The sequence below is a fragment of the Melospiza georgiana genome, chromosome 1 (genome assembly GCF_028018845.1).
Source record: "Melospiza georgiana isolate bMelGeo1 chromosome 1, bMelGeo1.pri, whole genome shotgun sequence".
NCBI lineage: Eukaryota > Metazoa > Chordata > Aves > Passeriformes > Passerellidae > Melospiza > Melospiza georgiana.
The window spans coordinates 124,431,353-124,446,352 of NC_080430.1; the positions used below are offsets into that span (position 1 = coordinate 124,431,353).

General features: G+C 39.2%; 1 protein-coding gene and 1 long non-coding RNA gene across 5 annotated transcripts in view; one reads left to right on the forward strand and one right to left on the reverse strand.

Moving 5' to 3' along the window:
• Positions 1–502, reverse strand: part of LOC131090059 (uncharacterized) — a 26,640-nt gene extending 26,138 nt beyond the window's left edge. The window contains exon 1 of the long non-coding RNA XR_009115292.1: positions 308–502. This is a non-coding gene — a long non-coding RNA (uncharacterized LOC131090059). The remainder of the gene's footprint in view (positions 1–307) is intronic.
• Positions 1–15,000, forward strand: part of ZFHX4 (zinc finger homeobox 4) — a 150,068-nt gene that overhangs the window by 2,250 nt on the left and 132,818 nt on the right. Inside the window, exon 1 of one of the 4 annotated variants that reach the window (XM_058035135.1) lies at positions 996–1,123. The exons of the other annotated variants lie outside the window; for them this stretch is intronic. The gene's annotated coding sequence lies outside the window, so the exon portion shown is untranslated. Of the gene's footprint in view, positions 1–995; positions 1,124–15,000 lie in introns of those variants that run through there. 4 annotated transcript variants of the gene reach the window in all.

Sequence of the window (15,000 nt, forward strand, 5' to 3'; positions counted from 1 at the left end):
AAAGAAAAAGAGAAAAAAAAAGCTCATAAACAGCGAGCCGCAGTTTGGTTCCTGCTCTAACTGCTCGTGCCAGAATCAAGTGCATCCCTTCCCATCACGGCGGCTAATGGCAGACGCGTCCCTGCTTCCCCGTCTTTCCTGACATGAAATTTCCTACAAAATTGCTAATTAACTTTGCCCCCATCCGATGCCAACTTACGGCGGTTCCCCTCCACTCCTCCCCTGCTGCATCTTCTTCCCCCCCCACCCCCACAGCCTCCCCAGCAGCGGCAGCAGAAAACACACGGGTTGGTATTTCTTTTGTTACCTGCGAGCCGGGCGGCCGGGGGTCTCTCATCGGCTGCTTAGGGCACTGGGTCCAACCGAGAGAGGAGCCACATCAGTCGGGTTCAGCCTGTTTCACCTCAGCGCCGTCCCGAGGAGGCTTTAGCCACCATTCAGTAACACACCCTCCTCCTCCTCCTCTTCCTCCTTAGGTACCAAGGCAGAGATCGCAAACATAACATCCCCCTCCCCACCAAAAAAAAAAAAAAAAAAAAAAAAAAAAAAAAAAAAAAAAAAAAAAGCCCAACCAAAAGACAACTTGCCAGGCTGAAGATGGTGGAGATTTACATTAAGCCAGACACAGGCAGGTTCACTCAGGAAGTCTGACCATCCCGTTTTCTGACAGTTGCATTTCCTCGGCTCCATTCCGTCCTCCTCTTTTTTTTTTTTTTTTTTTTTTTTTTTTTAATTTTCTTTTTATTAGCCTTGCTTCGGTTTTATCAAGGATTATGTAGTTGGCAGGAGGAGAGCGAGAGTGGAAAGAGAGGGCTCGGGTGCTTTTGGGGTGGCTGCTGAGAGGGTGTTTTTTTTTTGCTGGTGTATTTTTTTTTTTTCAATCGTGTTTCCACTGGATTTGCAGTGGCTCGATCCTTAGGAGCGGTGATGGAGTGTTTAAAAAGATCATATGTAGCATTATATTTTTAGTTTGGTGGTGGATGGATGGAAGAGGTAGTGAGAAGCCTTTGCAGCCCTGCCTGTTGTTGGTTAGATTGAGGCAGAGACTTGGCTGCGATTGGGACGCGACTGTGACATGGGCATCGATCGCTTCCATTGAGAGCAATGCAAAAACACAGCCTGGGTATGTAACACTCTCAGTGCCATCAACACTTGTTTTACTTTATATTTACTGGCAAAACTGACAGAACGATCCGGAGTGCTTTTCTTTGAAATAAGGAATACAAACGTTTGTATGGGAAGGTGCACAAAGAAGATCGTGGAAATAAACGGGGGGTTGAAGGTTGGGGGGTGTGTGGGGGGGAAGAGTCTTAATCATCATTGCTCCACTTCCTATTCAACTGCCTGTATTTAAGGAGTTTCTGTCTTTTCTCTACTGGGGGATCCTACTAAACTGGTTGAAATGAAAAATAATCAGACTATCAACCTTGAGGGAATATCTGCTAGTTTTCAGGGTTTGCGGTTTCAGCCGGTAGGAAGGCACACAAAATAAAAGATGGCTAGCCAGCTGTTTTAACCTCTTGCACCTGGCTCCAGAGCTGAGGCTCACCAGGATTATTCAGTTATTCGTGTTATCTGTGCTTGAATATTTATAGTGTACGATCTAGAGATCCACACAGTGCATTGTAGCATCTCTTTATCCTTTAGTCGTGGGCTTTTTGGACTTTGCCAACATAAACATGTATTCAATAGTTTTCATTTTTATGATAATGAACATAGAGGGTCAATGAAATATAGAAGGAAAAGTCATAAATCTGCAAAAGTGAAACCTACCCAAGGAACAAAGAAAGGTCAGGTAAACCATCTGTGTAAGTCACAGTAATAGTACCTGCTGTTTGGTTTATGCAGTGGTACTGCTTTATTATTCTCTAAAATGGAACTTATCCGCTAGATCAAGTTAAAACTGAAGGAAGGCTGTGGAGATGGCAAACGACATTGTGTGCATCTTTCAGAACAGGGCGACAGATGTGTACCTTGATTTTTGAATAGTTTTGGTTTATTTGTGAAGATAGTGCACCATCAAAGAACATATAAAGGAGGCTGAGAAAAATCACTGTTTAATATTGCAGAATTTACTGCTTCCATTCTGACCATGAGCCTAAATTTACACAATGAAATTTGATTATCTCTAATAACAATATTAGATCCTGCACTGGATGGATGAGAATTGAGGTGGTTTTGTTGATTGCAAGGGTTTAATGTTGCATTTCAGAATCTGATGTGGTTTAGCCTCCCTTCCATTAACTGGAAAACCCCTGAGGTTTTACAATTATTTCTTAAAGATAATACATTTAAGATTGCATTGGTAGGCTGAAGAAAAGTCATAAAGGCAAGAAGGGAAGCCCTTAATAACTCTTGAGATTCAGACATGTTCAGCAGTTAGATTGGCTCTGACTTCACCAAGGGTCGACAATGTGTCATTTCCATGAAGCCAAATTGCCCTCTGCCTATATGATATTAATGTGCAAATCAATATTTCAGGGATTAAATTTCCCTTCTTCATTTTTTATGGTTTCTACCTCAATAAGTCTCAAGTCTATTAGAAGAGGCTGGATGATTTAAAATCTTTCACTGCAGAATGGCTTGTCGTAGCCTTGTTTCACAGACCATTTTTTGGATTTTCGTTATAAAAGACTAAAGGCATTCCAAAGAAGTTGATAGTCAATATAGGGACATGCTCACTGTTGTAAAGCCCTTGTTCGATTAAGAGCTAAAAAGGTATTGGAAATATAATATATATGCTTATATAATATATATACATTCTACTGCTTTAAAAATATTGTGTTAATCACCTATTGATTTATTTCAAAATCAATTGAAGCTCCTTTCTTATTAGTGATTTGTTCAGCATTCTTCAGCCTTGTTGTTAATTTTCTTAAGCAGCATGCATGAATTAATCTGCTGGTAGAATGTGTTTTGGTGTGTTTTTGAAGCATATTTAAACCCAGGCGTTTTTACCTCTTTAAGCTGAGTGGTGTGAGCAGTTTAGTATTGTGGGAGAACCAGGAGACTTCGAATTCAGCATTGTTTTTATGAAGCTAAGGGGCATTTTGCAAATATTGTATGATTTATGCTCGTGTGCATATCAGTAATGTTTATTGAGAGTTTCCATTGAATATTCAGGATTAGTTAAAAATTAAAATGGAGCTATCTGATCTGGAAGGAAACAATACATGACAGAAAATTTAAGTCAAAATATGAGGTTGTGACTTTATCACATAATCTTGGGAAGGCCCTACTGTCTATCATTTAGTGTTGTTTTATAGTCTTAGACCATCTGGACTAGGTTCCGCACAGCTGCATGAATTTCATATGTGATAGAACATTTTTTCCATTCAGTGTGAAATGTTCCTTCCTAAAAACGTACACCAGACTCGCTTAATTTAGTCTGCTAAAAGAAATGCACATGAAAAAGGACAAAAGGCTCTTTAATCTCTGCAAGCTGTTTGTTTTTCTTCAAGATTCCTGTCTGTTTGGGTTTGAAAAGTCATGTTTATTGAGCAGATGATTCTGAGGTGTGACATTAAGATAATATATGATTTTTGTGCTAGTTTCTGCTCTCCTAGTTAATTTGCAGATCTACTTTTTATGCCTGTCAAAACACAGTTAATCTATTCTTATTTACAATTAATCTCAATAAAATTAATCTTAACTATGCCTTAGTCAGTAGCTTAAAATATCTAATTATATTCAATTAACTGCTGTCATAGTAATTAACACTGCTTAATTGCCTCTGCATATATTTATGTAAAGCTCATTAGTTACTGCTTGCTCTTTTTTCCTTTTCTCGTTCCCATTTCTGCGGATCTGAGAGCCCTGACATAAAACCTAGTCTAGTTTTTGAGAATTCGAGTCTTGAAGACCTGTGACAATGGCAATACATGTGTTTGTGACCTGTTAGGTGGGTAAATATTTGTGTTTTCATATGCAAAAAGGTCACCAGAGCTGGGTCTCTAAAGTACTTCCAATCCAGCTCCCTCCACCTCTTGGCCTTTCTCCTACCCCACCACACACAAAAATGTTTTCTAGCCTGTTGATAGAAATATGAGAAGCCAGGTTAAGCTTTGTGTTTATAAATGAAGAGCTTTTCTGCATCTGCCTTGGGGCTGTACCCAGAAGGCAGAGCTTTGCCACTCCAAATTCATTCAAAGGGTTAAAGACTTGGCCAAGGTTCAAACTGAGAAGCGCCCAGGGAAAGTGCATGTGAATATGTACAAGTTTCATGTAATTAGTGCTTAATTATATTAACATATGCAAATTGTCAACTTAGGAGCTTGTTGAGCTGGCAAAGATCAGCCAGGCACAATTGCTGTATTGTTCTGAAACAATAATGGATTTCAAGTTGGATTGTGAAAACACATAACTAGCTATCTAATTTAACTCATACCATGGTGAAATTTCATTAGTCTCCATGGAGACTGGTTTAATTGTGCTGACTAATGTTCTGGGCTGCAGAGTGTCCTAAAAAGAAAGCGTTGTTTGCCTAATCCACCTTACAATGACACTTGTTTGTACATGTTTCCCTTGTGTGAGAATTTGCATATGCAAATAAATAGTTTCTCTGCCCCATTTGTCATGGCTGTTCATTACCCATGAAGAGGACATTGTTACTAGGCTGTTACTGAGTCTCCCAAGACAGGATAGTGTCAACCAGTCCAGCCACATTCTTTCATAATTTGTTTCTGATTAATAGACCAGAGTGAGGCTCATTCTATTCAGGCCTCTGCAAAGGGAAGGTCAGTTCTGTCACTGAAAAGAGTTTCCGCAGCAACTGAAGTTTTTTTCTCTCCCTCCCCCTCCCCCCTCGTGCTTTGGCTAAAATAATCATATTTAAAATAATGTATTCTTGCTCTAAGGAATACCGCCACTAATAATCTCTAGTTTCCTAAAGCAAAAGATAGGAAAATAAAGGAGATTCTGGTATTGGAATATTAATCCTGTTTTTGACAGAAAGGTAAACTGATATAATTGCTTTTCAGTCGAAGGAATGGGGGTTTATACAAGTGTGAAAGCATCGGAAAAGGATTAGCATTTTTTTGCATAATGAAAAGCTCTGTTGAATAGGGCACTGAATGGTTGACTGAATGACTGAGATGAAAGGAAGATGAAAATGCAGGCTCCTCTTTCTTTATGCCTATGTTCAGCTCTCCCCAAAGTTATGTTTGTCCAAGACTTGAGAAAACAAGCTGAAGCTCAGATTTTAGCAAATTGCTAAGATGCCCTGAATTTACATCATCATGAGAAGTAACACGTACGAGAGTAGTGCAGCGAAAGGATAAGAAGCACAGGTTTGTATGGAGGGGAGCTCCAGGAACATGACAGGCAAACCAAATATTGACTATTGGGTATCAAGGATTCCCAGCACTTTGCTTGGGGGAAAGAAAGAGGGAGGACAGGGGCCGGCAGGGAGGGAAGGAGCTGCTTTAAAAGTTGCCAATGGAAATTATGCATCAACACATAATAATCTAATAAAAGTTCGGCATTCAGGGAAGCAGGGTTTAGTCAATATCTGTTTTAATTATTAAACTGTTTCTCCTTTGGAAAAAGTTATGAATTCTGACTCAGTGCTAAGTGTTTAAGTGGTATAGGAGCCTTGCTGGGGAAAAAATTACTCTCTTTGCTCGCCTTTGAAAACAGAGAAAGCTTACCGAAATAGCAATTGATACATGCACGTAAGGAGCGGGGTGTTCAGTGTGACTGTGTCAGCGTACCCAGGTCGGTTAAAACATTTGGATTCCTGTAGATTCAGGTGGCCAGAAGGGCCCTGGCCTCCTCCTGCAATCAGTGCTGGCCCCCTCCGCCTCCAGCCAGCACTGGATCAGGCCCCCAGCCAGGGCTGCAACTGGTTAGCTGTTGACAATGTGATCAGTGCTTCTAATTATGTTCTCTCAACAGTAATTAGGGCAGTTAAAATACCATAAGTGTTGAGCCACTTTTGAAAGTGGGAAGTGGTTCTTTTGTATGTATGTAAATCAAATGCAGTGTGAATAATTATTTGTATGTGTGCATATTAAATAGGCTCTCTTTTTTATCAGGTCAACATAATTACCGATTTAGAGCTACTGTGGAAAACTCTTGGTAGTCAGACTAAATATTAACTTGTTTTGGGGATTTTTTTCCAGTTTGCAGAAAATTTATTTGTAAATGCTTGCTAGTTCGTTACTGGTCTTGATCTGATAATATTTCAACATTGGAGATGCCTCTAAGAAATTAGGATTGCTTACGAATAAATGAACCAAAACTGTAAATGCAGACAGTGCTTGGGAAGAATAGTCACACAAAAAAAATCTCTTTTTTAAAGATAAAGACCTTCTGGAGGTTTTAGAATGTTTTGCTGCTTTCCTTATGAAATTCCTTAAAACTTCTTTGAAAGGAATATGCTTGGGGTATGCCTTTCCTTCTGGGAAGATCTTACTAGTGTATTTCTGTAAGAAAAATGTGTTAATTAAAAAAATAAATTAATTTGTATTTTAAAATATTGTTAACCAAGCACCATGTGTTGTCTCTGGCAAAGTTCCAGCCACTGTAGAACTGGATAACACATGGGTTAATAATAACTTATGTGATGTCTGCATTCTTTCTGAATGGGCAGAATCCCAGCACACCAAGATTCTGAGATTCAGATTTTAAAGAGTAAGATGTAACACAAAATATGTTTATGTGAACATATGCACAGATAGGAGAAACTAAGAAAGACATGTATGAGCTGCTTTTACCGAATAGGTATAACAAACCAGTAGATTTTGTTTGGTCGTTGTTGAGCTTTGTTGTTGTTTTTGAAAGGGGTAATAAACACACATATTGATGACAGGATTTTGCAGACCTGTAGAGATAAACTTGCTTTGCATAAATAAAAGCAGGAAGTTCGGTCTATAAGACATGCCACTCTATTCCTTTTTAATAGTCACTCTATGGCAGTTTTATACCACTATTTTCATTATTATTGCAATTTTTGCTGTGTTCTAAACTAACTAGAAAAGTTTGTGCCAGCCTGAAATATGGCAGACTTGTTGAGGAATTACGTTTTCAGCTTAAAAAAATATTCTGAGGAATGGTTTAACTAAGTTATAAGGTCAAAATGAAAGTTTCCTGTATCAAGACACTCTGTTTTATGTCCACATTACTCAGAATTTGCTTTCAATTAAAAAAAAAAGAAAATGGATATATATATATATATATTTAGATTGTAATTTGTCTGAATTATATTCAATTTGCTTTTTTTTATTTTTGAGAAAAAATTTAAAGACACATAAACTGGCATCTCTTTACAGATAAATCTAGCAGACTTTTAATACTCACAGTGATCTGATCAGTTATCCCAGCTCCTAAGAAGGTGTTATGGTCCTTCAGGTCAGTAGTTCACAAACTAAAGGCTGTATGTACATGAAAGACCATGGTGACTCTGAAAACAAACATTTACCATACAGGCTGCAGCAGTGTCTGCAGAACAAGCGACGTGCACGCTGGATATGTGTTTAAAACTGCATTCAAATAGACAAATATTCTGTTTCTGCAACAAAGAAATACATACAAAAGGCCTGTCTTGATGTGGGCCCATGACACATATAACCAAAAGAACGATATTCTTCCCATTCACCCTAAACTAAATCAACAATTATTGCCCTGAAATGAGAGGAATAATATGGGTGTAAAACTGGCAAGACAGACAGTTTTGATATTAGTGGAAAAAGAATCTGGCCTGCAGTTACCACTTGACAATAATTCCATGAAATTAAATTCGAAAGGTTTTGTCTCCTCTTTTTTTGCTCCCATTTCCATTTTTAAGGAAGGCACTGGAAGGTCTGTAAGTAAAAGGTTTCCCAGAGAGGCTGAGAGGGGGTCAGTTCTCTTCCTTTTACCAGGTAACAGCAGAGCTGAGGGTTTGTGAGAGGCTGCTGCTGAAGGCTTGCTCCTCCCTGTTTTGACACTGAGGCTGCCTTATAAATTCACCTAATCTGAGATGACAAGGCACCTGTCACTGGTAGTGCTCCAGTGTTTGGGGCACTGATGGAAACCTCGAATAATCCCAGTTGTTTCCACACTTGTCCCAGAAGATGGTAGTGTAACAGATAAGAATAATCTCTTTTTCACGGCAAAAACATTACTTCTGTCTATCTGTTTGGGATGGTCCTTTGATTTTTGGTATGCAGAGAACCAGAGCTTTTATAGCAAGAGAGGGGAAAGAAATATCCTTGGATTTGCCAGCTGTTACATGATGTTTTCAAATGCAGATGGTTTGCCTGTTTGAGAAACTATGGCTGTCCACCTTTAATTAAGATTCTCCTTGTTTACCACCTAACACTTCCCATGACTTCCCCACTCCAGAAAATAAGGTTCTGAGTGAAAAGTAGCTCCTTAAAAAGGGAATTTATTCCTGTGGATTTTACTCAGGTCCTTTTCTGTTTTGTTGTTTTTGTTTTTTGTTTTTTTTTTTTTAATTGAAATAAGGTTATTGATTTTGTTTACAGCACCAAGAGTTTAAATTTTAAAAAATGTAACATTTCTAAAATAAATTATTTAGTTATATGGCATATGTCATCCCTCAATCTCTCAGTTCCTTTGAGTTTTCACAACTGTTTGCAAAAAAATAATTTTTTTGCCGTTGGAGTGCAGTTATCTCTGGGGTGGGAAGTGCCACCCCATGCACACAAAACCATGAGCCACTCTGCTAAAACAAAGCGATGTGCTTTGGGAATTTTTCCAGCGGCAGCAACTGGTTTCTGTAGGGAAGAAAAATATGATTTCTCACTGAGTTGTCTGCAGTGCACTGGGACAGACATTTCGGTTACAGTGTAAGGCATCACTGGAGTTTTGAGTCCTAACTGGTCTGGCCCGTGGATTTCTCTCTCACTTGCCGGGTGCTTTCCGCAGCATTTTTGCCGTTTCCAGTTTTGACTGAGGGCCTGTTGAGAAGTCCAGCGCCGCCTGATCGATTTCCCCAGGTTTGGATCAGGCCCTTGCGAAGAAGAGCGTCATCTGCTGAGGCACCCACCGCAATTCCAGCAGCGGCAGGTCAGGCTGCCAGGCAGCCGCCCCCCGGCCCCGGGGGGAGCGCTCGCTGAAATCACAGCTTTTCCCCGAGTGGGTGGAAAGGCAACAGGAGACAGCAGAGCAAAAAAATGTTACTGTTTAAATATAGCAGAAACTGGGAGCCTGACAATAACTCAGCTACTCCAGAGTCAATTCAGCCATCTGGAGATGGTGACATGTCAAAAAGGGGGGGCGGGGGGGAAGAAGAGGCGTTGTGAGGGAGAGAGAGTACTTAAAAATGAAGAATTTCATTCCATGTTGAAATCTATTCTCCATGCAGGATACAGCTTTAATGTTGAACAGCGTAGCTCTCTGAGTGGTTTTGTGCATCAAAGACGTACATACTGGAGCACCTAGTGTCATGCCACAGCTGGATTCTAATGTTCCCAGACCAGATTTGTTTGACCCAGCACAGAGTTTACTGTTGAAATTAGTTTTATTTTCAATGTTATTATTATTTAAAAATAGATTTTGAGGCTGTTTGAATTTTTAAAACACGTTCTGTGGTAATGATTTATAAACATTCCTGATTTCAGCTGTAGCTGTATAGAAGGGTTGAATCTGCTCTCAGCATATTTTTTACATGATTTTAATAATTGGAGGCAAATATACTGCATATCTTTTAGGTTCATTTAAAAATCTACGCAATTTAAACAAACACTGAATTGTGTAATGGTTTGTCTGGGAATTACTTAGGCTGCACAGCATAATAATATTTTATTAGCTGTCATTTGTTTTCAGGGAAGAAAATGGTGATTTTTATGTTGTGTGTTATGTGAAAACTTGGCACTGAAACAGGACAGTCCCCAAATGTGAATTTCTTAAAAAGGCAGGACAGTAGTTGCCCAAAAGGTGAAGACTTGAGAAAAATTGGGGTAGGTCATTTCTTTCCTGAAATGAAGCAGGGTACAGATTAGGAGCCATTAAGGTTTGCCAGGAGTTGCTGGTCATAGAAGCCTGTTTAAGTGCTCACTGTCAACAAGGAAATCATGGGCAGCACTTAAAGTGGCTCACCTCTGATTTATTCATAAACCTCACACGAGCACTTGGCTTTGTTGTTGCTCTGGTAAGGGGGAACTGATGCCAATAAGAACAGGAATAAAGAGCTTCTTGCATGGTCCAAAAGTGAATAGCACTTTATCTCAAAGCATGACCTTCATTCCCAAGATCTGTTGTGTTACAGTTGACTCTGCTAGATGTGTATTCTCAGATGAATTGCAAGAATACGTTACAACAAATATATACTTTGTAAACCCTCTAGATGTAACAAGAACCGTGTAACTGGAACTTAGGTTCTAACTTGACAGAAAGGTTGTGGTATTCATAGGGAGCTGAGCGATTTCCGTTTCAGACAGTGCTTTATGTTGGTGTTTTTATTGTGAGTCAGAAAACAGTGTGATTATGTGGCTGTGATTCAAATGAAAATTTTATATTCTTTAAGGGATTTATTTGAGAAACATATTTTGATAAGAGCAGACACACAGAATGTGAAGCGATTCAGAGACTAAAAAGGAAAAAAAAAAAGTTGACTTTGTTTTTAGACATATTTGATGGCTGCTGCTGTATTTTTGTTTCTCTAAAAAAGGCAAAATAGTGCTCACAGTCCGCAATGGGGGAAGGGGCCTTTCGAAGACGGTCAACTACCATGTTTGCACTGGGGCAGAGGTTGAGTACAGTTACTTAAATCCCCAGAGAAACATTTAGTTAACGCTAGACTCTTTCTGATCCCGTCCAAGTCTGGTTTTCTTTCCTGCTTTTTAATGAAGTTTGTTTGTTGCTATGTTTAGGTTATGTTTTTAAACTCGCTTGCATTTTCACAACAGATTTGACCAAAAGAGTCATAATGGAAGACAGTGATGAGAGTTAATGATACGTCTTTGATAAAGCAGTCCTCGTGTGCAATCTGATCACAGCCATCAGCTCATTTGTCATGGCTGAAGTGAAAATGTCAGGACCAATGAGTGTATCAGTGCTGAAGGGGGCGAAAGGGCTTTTGGAGACACTTTTGTGCTGGGAGTGGGCCATAGCTTAGATGCAGCTCTAGGGAAATGCTGGGATTAGCCAACTCTGTGCACAAATCCCTAGCATAACAGAATTAGTTGGGAAAATGAGGTTTGTTAGGGAAAAAAAAAAAATCTGTAGAACTGCTCTAGGCTTCAGCCCAGGAACTATGAAAAGCAGTAAAGCATTTTATTAAAATAATTTTAGCAATGTGAACGTGTACACATTCCAGTGAAAATCACAACTGGTAGCCAACATACTGACACAACCCATCCTAATGCATTTTGCATATGTATGTGGGTTTCCTTATAAAATAATAAAAAAAAAAGTGCATTAAAAAAATACAGTATTTACAATCTTAAAAGAAGGTTTACTGAATTTGACACAGTGGAAATTTATGCAACATTAAAATGCGGACTGATGCTGATGATCTTTTTGCATGGGTTTGTTCAAATAAAATATAAGGATAGTCTCCCTGCTGTAGACACTTCTTTACTCAGGGGGTAATTCATAATATAAAAACATACTGATTGCCAGAGTGGGATTTTGTTGTGGCCAGCCTTTTTGTCTCTTTGGCTAGTCTGTGCAAAATGCTTCTGAAGAATATCACAGTAGGCAGATGTAGGATAACCTATTGTATATGCCTGCCTTTGCAAAATTTTAGACCTCTGAAAAACAAGTATTAATATCCCTTACAATTTAGTTTTTTGTTTTTGTTCTTTTTTTTCACATTCATTACAATAACTCTGGATAATTTTGGCAGCCAGTTCCATTCTTTTTTTTTAAATCTTGGGAGTTTCATGGTTTCAGTGGTATCCTTCTGCAGTGAATCCTACTGTCTAACCCTTTTGCTCCTCTCATCATCAGGTTTTAATTTGTCACAGCTTAGCTTTCTTGGAAACCTGCTACTTGTCTGCTGGAAAGCTTTGTCTTGCTTCCTGTTACATACCTAGGAAGCGCACGGTGCTTTTCCCACTGTGTTGTCCATAAAAATGCTGAAGAGATCTTGGTTTCTTTGAGGTCGGGATCCTTCTTGCCAGACCTATTCAGCTGATGAGGAACAGTGTAGGTGTTTAACCAGGTAATCACACTACCTGCACTATGCCAGCCCAAGAGGAGTGAGTGGGAGCGAGTTATTCCATCTCCAGTGTGTAGAGCACTTACTGAGAATTGTCTGGATACTAGATTTGTGTAGCTAATTGTCTCTTGGGCTACACCAGTTAATCATGGCTGTTTACCTGCTTTGCTGTGTGCCCCGTGTGTTTGATACTGCAGAACTGGGGCTATTTTAACTTCCCACATCTGCGCTGAGGGCGTTCAGCAGGCTGTCAGCGCTGGGCTGAGAGCATTTTTTCCCTTTGTTTGGTGTTGCTATTAAAGGTGCTGCTGCGAGTTTATCATCTTTCCTTTGGTTTTAACGGGAGACTGGGAAGAAAATCGTTGTCACCTTGGTTGTCTCACCGGTCTGGTGGCTGCCACCATTCCGCAAGGCCTCGGAGCGGGAGCAACGTGTGGCGATGGCAGCTCTGGCCCTCTCCGTGCTCTGCGTTATTGGCGCGCCGGCGTTGCTGCTGTGCGATGCACGGCGTTTGTCCGGGCTGGAAATCTCTCACTTCCTAGCTCTTCCCCAAAACTTGGGCATAAGTTTGGGAGCAGGCAGGACTGGCACACATGCTGATTGGAGCGGGTGGAGAGGAGGGGATGTGTGGCAGAGCCCTAGGCCGAGGCTCTGGTGCCGGGCAATTGCCTCTGGTAAGGCCAGGCTTCCTCGCAGCAGGCTTGCAGCTAGCATGTGAAACCAGCTCTTGTGGTCGTGGGCTTCGGGCCCGCGGTCCTTCTGGGCCTTGTCATGCTGTGAATGTGACCACAGGGACTAAAGATAGGTAGCCTTGAGTCTGGCATAAAAATGTGTGATAAAGCTGCAGCCACCAGTCTTTAAACTCCAAACACTTCCCTGTTTATGCGTGTCAGTGTGAGTGGCAGCAGCAAAGTAATTTATTTAATCTAAGTAGTACTTATCTTTGTTAGGAGTCGCCTGCAGATTTCTTCCATTTCATGTACAGTGAATTGTCCTTTTTCAGATAATGTGCTTGTACAGCCTTTTTTTTTGTTTAATTCTATTGATTTACAATATTGAAGTGATATATCTGATACCTGTTTCCTGCACTTTGACTGTACGTAGTCAAAGAAGCTGATGGGATTCTTCCCTCCCTTCCACAAGCCTTTAGGTGTTTTAAATGTATAATTATAATTGCATGTCATTTGATAGCTGCACTAATTGCTGCCAACCATTGTCTGTTTGCACTTAATGCTGAAACCTGATCAACATCCTGCTTTGGTTGATGTTTGGTGGTAAACTTTAATTAACTCTTATTGCATTGAAGAAGAGCTCAGTCTCTGTGCTAACTAATCATTTACCTTCATTATGTCCTGACAGCTCCACTTGTTCCTGGTACTAATAGATACACCAGTCAGTAAATAAACCTGCAAACCTTCATGCCTTCAAGTTGTTCCTCATTGATATTTTGTTGCTTAAAGTATAATGGCGTAAAGATAATTATTTCAGTTAGTTTTGTATCTCTGCTTTTCCAGACACTGATCTCAAATTGCCTTTTTCATGCCAGACAATATAATTTTAATAGTAACTGTAGATTTAAGATAACATTATTCCTTCAGCATGGTTCCTATATACATGCATCTTTTGAATCAATACAATTAAGCTTGTCTCCTGTTGGAATTCTTGTAATTATTTTTCTTGAAATACTTTTCCTGTAATGATATTGAAGTTAAAGTAATCAGGTTACTGGCAGATCATGTAAAATTCAACTCAAAATTGCTGGCTGCTTGATTTTAATTTGTCTGACATCAAGTTTGTTTGAAAAGGGATAATATGTGGTTAAACCAAGGAGCTTATAATTATGGTTGACATTTGTTTGTTTATAATGAAATCTAATTAAAGTTCATACATTTTAAAACACCAAAGTTAATTACTGAATTGCTCACTTCACTTATGCACAGCAGTCAAATTAACTTGCAGAACAAAAAAATGACAAAAGACTATGCATAATAAAAACAAAATGCCCAGCTGATCTTGGCAGTACAAAACAAATTTGCCATGATAATATTCTAGAAAAAAAGTGCTTTATTAATAACTAAACTGTTTGAAAAACATCCTGTATTTTCACTGACCAGGCTGACTTAGTGATAGAGTAATATTTAAATGTTTAACATGATTTACAATACCACAGCCTTTTTTTTTTTTTCTAGATGCATAAATAGAAGAGTCTTGCAGTCTTGTAAATCTGCTCAAAAGCAAGATTCTTTATATTTTGTTTTCATCAAGACTCTTTCTGAACTTATCTGGAGTTGTGGTGTCTCCCCAAGACCTGGACTGTTTGCTTGTGTACCTGCCTCGTGGTAACTTTTAGAAAGATAATTGCAGCGTTTTTAGCATGCAGGCAAAAAAATACTGTAATGTTTATTTCACAGTGTGTTTTGAGACAACAAAGTGGTTAGGTGAATGCTGTAGAGCCACTCTGACTCCCTAGTCATTATTTGTTACTTTTGCCATCCATTCTTACCTTGCAAATATGCTGACAGAGGGCACATCCAGACTTCAGTAAAATCACAAAGCTTGTGATAATTCACACTTTAGAAGATTATGCTGCTCTCTTTTACATCATTAAAGTATTTTTAGTATACTTACTTATGTTAATATTACATTTTCGTTAAATTAGACCTAAGTTTAATGAAGCAAAAGCCTACATATCCGTAATTTTTTCTTAAGAGCTGTGAATGCAAATGATCTCTTTCATAGTGTGTGAGAACAGGTGACGGATCCAGGAAGCACTATTTTTCATGAAGATAATTAGGATTAATTTTCTAGCTGCTTTTATTTAATTTAGTTCCATGTGAGTTTAAAACAACATCTAATGTAAACTAACTTTAGTCAGAGTTAAAGAGATTAAA